The 6,608-nt window shown below is 38.2% G+C and overlaps 1 non-coding gene across 1 annotated transcript; it reads left to right on the top strand.

Moving 5' to 3' along the window:
- The first annotated feature begins 5,732 nt into the window (after positions 1–5,732).
- LOC129665207 (small nucleolar RNA SNORA17) lies at positions 5,733–5,861 on the top strand. The gene has a single exon (XR_008718347.1). It is a non-coding gene; the product is annotated as a small nucleolar RNA SNORA17 (small nucleolar RNA).
- Positions 5,862–6,608: the final 747 nt, after the last annotated feature.

The raw sequence follows: 6,608 nt of genomic DNA, 5'->3' as shown, positions 1-6,608 counted from the left end.
AATACTAAGAAAATAGTATACCTGATTTATACTTCTCTTATTTTATTTCATTGTTTTTTCTATGATTATGAATAGCAGTATATATATACTTTTTAATCTATGATGTAATCTATTATAAAACATAACACTAGTTATTATATTTCAAAAGGAATAAATCACTTCTGAGCTTTTATCATTGTTCAGATATTCTATTCTATGTTCTGCTTCCCACAATGTGCACTTCACATCTTTACTCTTTGACATCATCATCTATATTCTATCATCAGAGCATATTAAAAAGAATGGGATTTTATCTGCTTTTCCTCTTTTGTCAGACTCATAATTTCTTTATTTTTTTATTGATCTTCCATCATAAGTTTCTCCTGAAATCTAGCCAGAAATTTTATTCATGAATATCGAGTGCCCAAATAATAGTCTTTCGGAATCTATGAATCAGTCATACCAAAATATGCTGGCTTTAACGACTGCATAATATATTTGGAGACTCTGGGCATGGTTCCAATATGCATTGAAAGAACTGATAAGCTTAATTCACTTGGCAGCATGTAAATTCTTTTGATATAAATTAATAAATTTTTGCCAACTTTTAAAAAAGTGATAAAATAGAACACAGGCAATAGTGTGTGGTAAATGTAAAACAATGGGAATGCCTTTTTATTTCAGAATGGGGTTTTCAACTCTGTAGCAAATAGAATCACATGGGTACTCCTAGGTAGCAGTATTATGAAAAAATTTCATTTTAGTTTTCAAATACATATTCCAACACATTCATTTTGAAGGATGGAATTGAATAAATGTCCATGTCATTTTCATGACATAAAATACTCTTTCATTTTAACGTTACTAAAATAAACCATTGATATTTAATATGCATGTAAAAACTGATGGATTCTTTCATGTTTATTTTAAAGTCCGTTAACTAATTTAAAGAATAATGTAAAGTCTATAAAATAATTGTGATAAAACAAAATTTTTCTAAAGGAGAATAAATTCATACCAAAGCAGAATAAGTTCATACTAAAGCCATTTAAATCAGTCCTCTCACAGGAACCACAGAACTAATATTCATATATTAAACAAACTTAAACTTTAATGAATAGACTAGTTTAAGGAAGGTCACTCTAATAATTAAAATTAGCACATTGGGATAATTTTTTTTCAGTGGTAATTGACTTTTGGAATACCTTTGAAAGCAGGGTAGAATAGATGGTGGAATCCAGAGGGGACCACTGTTGAAAATCCTCAATCCAAAAAAGAAACTTGAATGTATTTGTTTTTTTTGGTTTTTTTTTTTGTATTTCTCTTTTTATTATTATTATTATTTTTTTCTTTTTAGTTACATTTTGTTAACTCTGTGTCCCAGCTGTATCCCGCTCCCTCATTCCCTCCCCAACCCCACACTCCCTCCCTGGTCTCCTCCCTGCCCCTTTCCAAGTCCACTGATAGGGGAGGACCTCCTCCCCTTTCATCTGACCCTGTTTTATCAGGTATCTTCAGGGCTGGCTGCAAAGTCCTCCTCTGTGGCCTAACAGACTGCTCCTCCCTGGGGGGGGGGTGTCAAACAGCCTGCCCTTGAGATCCTGTTAGAAATAGTCCGTGTTCCCCTTACTTTGGAAAACTACTTGGTTACTGAGCTACCATGGGCCACATCCGAGCAGAAGTTCTAGGTTATATCCATAGATGGTCCTTGGTAGAGTGTCAGTCTCAGAAAAGACCCTGTGCCCATATATGTTTGGTCCTTGTAGAGCTCCTATCCTTTCCATATCATACTAACTTCCCTTCTTTCATATGATTTCCTGCACTCTGCCGAGGGTTTGGTTATGAGTCTTAGTGTCTGCTTTGAAACACTGCTAGAAACTTGAATGTATTTGATGGTCAGATGAGGTAATTTATTTTACTGCTTTAAGGAACAGAGGTATAGAAATGATGGAAGAGGAGAAAAGGAATGTCCATGAAATATGAGGCTTGGTGATCTAATAGGAAACGGGCAGGAAGAGTTTTGCTTTGGTGGGTGGTAAAACATAATTTTTAAAATGAAGATAATCAATGTTCAGTTTCAATTGCTTGCAAATTGTTGTATGAACTGTTCCATCTTCTTCTTAAGTCTTGATTGTATTAAACTCTTGAATGCTTTATGACAGTGTCTTTATAATGTTAAGGAGCTGAGCCAAATACATAAAGTATGGATTTGGGCAGGAGAAAAGAAAGCATGCTGGAGTTGATACGACCATGAATGTACTCCATTTAAGAAATCTTCAAAAGGACTTTGTTTTTTTCATGTCAGAACACTAGTGATGTGTTTTTATTCAACATGTGAATCTAAGAGATAATTGCTTTGCCTCACATTCACCAAAAATATGCATATTTCTGTATTAATATTTCAAAATTAATTGAGGTCATACTATGCACCTGCATTAGCATTTAATTTCTTCACTTATAACGTCATAAACATTTTTGTATGCCAGTGTTCTTTGTGAACAAATATTTAAAATTATAAACAACAAGAAGAATAAAGAAGAACAGGCAAAGCACATAGTTAGTTGCTCCCAGGATTCAAAGATCTCCTTAGCAGCCAATGTACAGATCTATCTTAGAAAGAATGTACTAATTAAAAGACCTCCAGAGAAAGATAAGTGATCTGCACAGAATTTAAAAGCTTGCTTAAAATTCTCCAAGAAATGCCTGAATCCTTCAAGTTACTACTTTTAGCCCTCTTGGCAGAAATGAAGGCATTCGATAAAGACACTTATTTCTCTCAAGCAGACTATTGAAACCAAGTCTTCCATCTCCAAAAGTGAGACTGTCTTTAAGAATCTTATACTGCAAGCAGATAAAGACTCCATCCAGAAGGAGGCTTGTCTCTTGGAAAGAAATTTTAGGAAGTCTTAACAACTTGTCAGACTCCCTAATATGACGTGGCTGAAGCCTAGATAAGGATATCAATCAATAATAGGAATGACCAAACTTTAACCAGGACTGGTTAGATGTTCAGATCATTTGTATCTGTGGTCTTCTATTTAAACTTTGATTTCATTGAGGACCTCCTCCTACAAAAATGTACTTGGGCGTTCTCTGTATCACTTTGTCCCTCTTCTCAGTGTAGCTACATTGAATAAATTTCCTTCCTGCTAAAATAGACAGACAAACAATCAACACATTTAAAATTATGAATCCAGAGCAAGGGCTGCCTCTGTCATGAACTTGGTTGACTGCTCTTTGATCACCCCTGGTGATGCGGCCTTGCCAGGCCATGGAGGAAGAGGATCAGACAGTCCTGATAAGACATAACAAGGTATGGGCAGATGGCAATGGTGGAGAACTCCCCCTTTCAGTGGACTAGAGGAAGGGGATGGGAGAAATAGGAAGGGAGATTTGGACTGGGGAGTTGACGGAGGGGACTTCAATTGGGTTATAATGAATAAATTGTGAGGAAAAAAATTAAAATTAAAAAATTATCAATCCATGTGATATTCATAGTAGGACATTTTTTAAACTTTTAGGGATACAGTACAGGACCGAGCCTGAATTCCAGCCCTACTTTAGTACAGCAGCTGTGTCATTTGTGTATCCCCAGACAGGATTGAAATAATTCCTATTTCAAAATATAAAACATGTTCATAATTGTTTCAAATGTACTCATTTTTTATTACTGTTTCAACTCCAGTGTAGAAACTACATGCATGTTACCAACTCATTTTTGTTTTTAGATTTGCTTTTTATTTTATGTGCATTGATGTCTTGTCTGCATGCATGTCTATGTGATGTTGTCAGATCCCCTGGTACTGGAGTTACACACAATTATGTGCTGGGAATTGAACCTGGTCCTCTGGAGGAACAGCCAGTGCTCTTAAGCACTGAGCCATCTCCCCAGCTCCACCTCCCTCAAATTATTCTTTTTTTTAATGAGTTTTTCAATATCAGATTGGTAATTTATTTAACTCCTAGCACTGTGTGTAACAAGAAAAAATTATTAATCATTGTTGAAAATTCATGGCTGTCTTGCTTTATTTGTGCAATAAACCACATATTTATTTATCTATTTTTGAGAGCAAAGCTTCTAGTTGAGTGTCAGGTGTGAGAGTCCATTTGAAGATACTCAGATGAACAATGTACTTAATAATAAGGTCCAAATATTTATAAGAAAAGAAGAAGGCCAATGAACTGCTAGTTTCTAGAAGGGTCTATTAGGATCTTATCAGGATGTCACTTAGAGTAACTGAGTCCCCAGCTTCATAATAGGGATTCCGGAAGCCAAGCAAATGTCAGATACCCAGCCTACCAGATAACCTGGCCGGGTCTACTGGGTTAGACACAGAGAACACTTTGTGTTCATTACTATATCAATCTTTCTACAAATACTTTTATTACGGAAGTAAACGTTACAATTATAGTTGATAAACTTTCAGGTGGAAGGAGGAAGGAATTTACAGAAAAAGTACAGATGATGTTGCTTGTTTTCATTCTTTAAAAGAAGAAAGACAGTAGATGAGTGATTTGAAAGCAAAAAGTCTCACTTTTGATGACTGACAAATTTATCAAGAGAGAATGGTTAGGCAACCTATTCACAGAATCTTGTCTCCTCCCCCCCCCCCCACTGTGTGTGCACATGAATGCATGCATGTGGTGATGCATATATTTGCTCATGTGTGTGAATGTGTATACACATGGAGGCCAGGAGTCAAAGTCAGCTGCTTTTTCTAGACTTAGCCATGTTAACTTTTTGAATTTGGTGTTCACCAGTTAGCTAGGATGCATGGCCAATACATTTTTGAAATTCATCTGATTCTTTTTTTCTTTTACTGCTAAGGTTATAGATATGCATAATTGCACACAGCTTTTTCATGGGTGCTTGCTATCTACTTGGACCCTTAAGCTTGCAAAACAGTTTACTGACTGAGCCTTTTCTCCAAACTATATCTTTAGAATTTGGAAGAAATAATACATTTCCTTAGAAATGATTGTAATTCAGATCATAATCTTTTTCTGTGATTAAAGTAGAGCAATTCAGGAGGTACAATAAGGCCAAACTTTGTTAATAATTGTGACCAACATATACTAATATCAAAACATTTGCTTGTGAAGTATTAAAACAACCTTTGATTAATTAAGATTAGTGCATAAAACTACCTCAGTAGTTAATTATTTTCTCTTATTTTTGTCTTTTTAACTAATTAATTTATTCACTTTACATCCTGTTCATAACCTCCTCTTCCTCTCCTCCCAGTGCTACCCTTCCTTTTTCTTCCCCCATCTCTCCTCCTCTGTTCCTCAGAGAAAGAAGCCCTTCCCCCCACCAAACCACCCCAGCTCATAAAGTCACATCAGGATTGAGCACATCCTTTTCCCCTGTGGCCTGATGACGCAGCCCTGGAAGAGGTGAATGATCAAAAAAGCAGGTAATAGAGACAGATAGCTCCCATTCCCCTTACTAGGAAAAGCCTGAGCTGCCCATTGGCTACATCTGTGTTCATTTTTTAAGGATCCATTGAAAATAAAGCAACTGTTAATTTGTTGGGTTTGAAATCTCTGGTTCAGGGAACAGCTCTTTCCAGAGACACAGAAGGCCTTTTGCCTTCTTAGGCTGTCAGGGTGAATGAGGAGGCTTTGCATGTTTGCTTATTTTGTAGTATATAATGAGTCTTTTATATTTTTATATTTTCACTCCATTACCTTAGTGTACACATTCACCAGTGTTACTAAAATTTCATTTGATGTCAAATAAGAATTAAAACTGTGCCCCTGGAGGCATTGCACCATGTCTGCTGTGTCACGTGTGTTACTAGGTCGGAGATAGGAGAAAGGGTGTGTCTGTGCTCAGCGTTCTGACAGGTGAACATCTGAATGATTAGTAACCTGAGCTAGCCTGAGATGGCCACCAGTCCAGCACTATGAAGGTCTATGAGGATAGACCATACCTGAGATGACCATTGCAAGGTTATGCATGAGCAGGGCATAGCACTCCTGAGACCACTCCTGAGATGACCCCATGCACCACTAAGAGGAACAAGTAAGTGGTAGAGAAATGGACAAGAAAGAGAAACAAGAAAGAGAAGGATGTGTATACAATGAAGAGAAGCAGAACTAGAGACTGGAGTGAGTGAGGAACAGCCTGATGTGAGTAGCTGGTGATGCCACCTGGGATCATGGTAGGGTCCTGGGCTATGCTGTCACTGGGGCCCAAGTGTGGGTCCGTGGCCCTGCAGCAGCTGGTTTGTATTATGACCAAAGGCCAAGTAGATGTTCCTGGACTGGGCTGCCACCTGGGTATATGCTGATGGCTGAGGGCTGTGCAGAACTGGCCCTGTTTCTCACCTGGGCTCCAAGCCACACCGGAAGACATGAGCATGGGAGAGCCGACCCTACTTCCCGTCTTCAGTGCTGTGGTGTGGACAAGGGAAAGACGCCTTCTTCCCCTCCCTCCCTTTCCACCTATAGCGTGTGGAAGACCTGCCCCTGGGGTCATAAGAGCAGGAGAGCTGTCCCTGACCATCACCAGCTGCAGCGCTTGGGAGAGTGGCCTGTACCTTGCCTGGGCAGCATAGCAGAGCCGGCCCTGGATGTGGGTGTTGCAGGTCCCAAAAGCATGAGAATGGGAGTGGGTTGGCCCT

Source organism: Psammomys obesus, unplaced genomic scaffold (assembly GCF_907164565.1).
Source record: "Psammomys obesus unplaced genomic scaffold, mPsaObe1.curated_primary_1811, whole genome shotgun sequence".
Taxonomy (NCBI): domain Eukaryota; kingdom Metazoa; phylum Chordata; class Mammalia; order Rodentia; family Muridae; genus Psammomys; species Psammomys obesus.
Note: the sequence above shows the minus strand (reverse complement) of the source record. Positions and strands in the feature narration are given on the sequence as shown.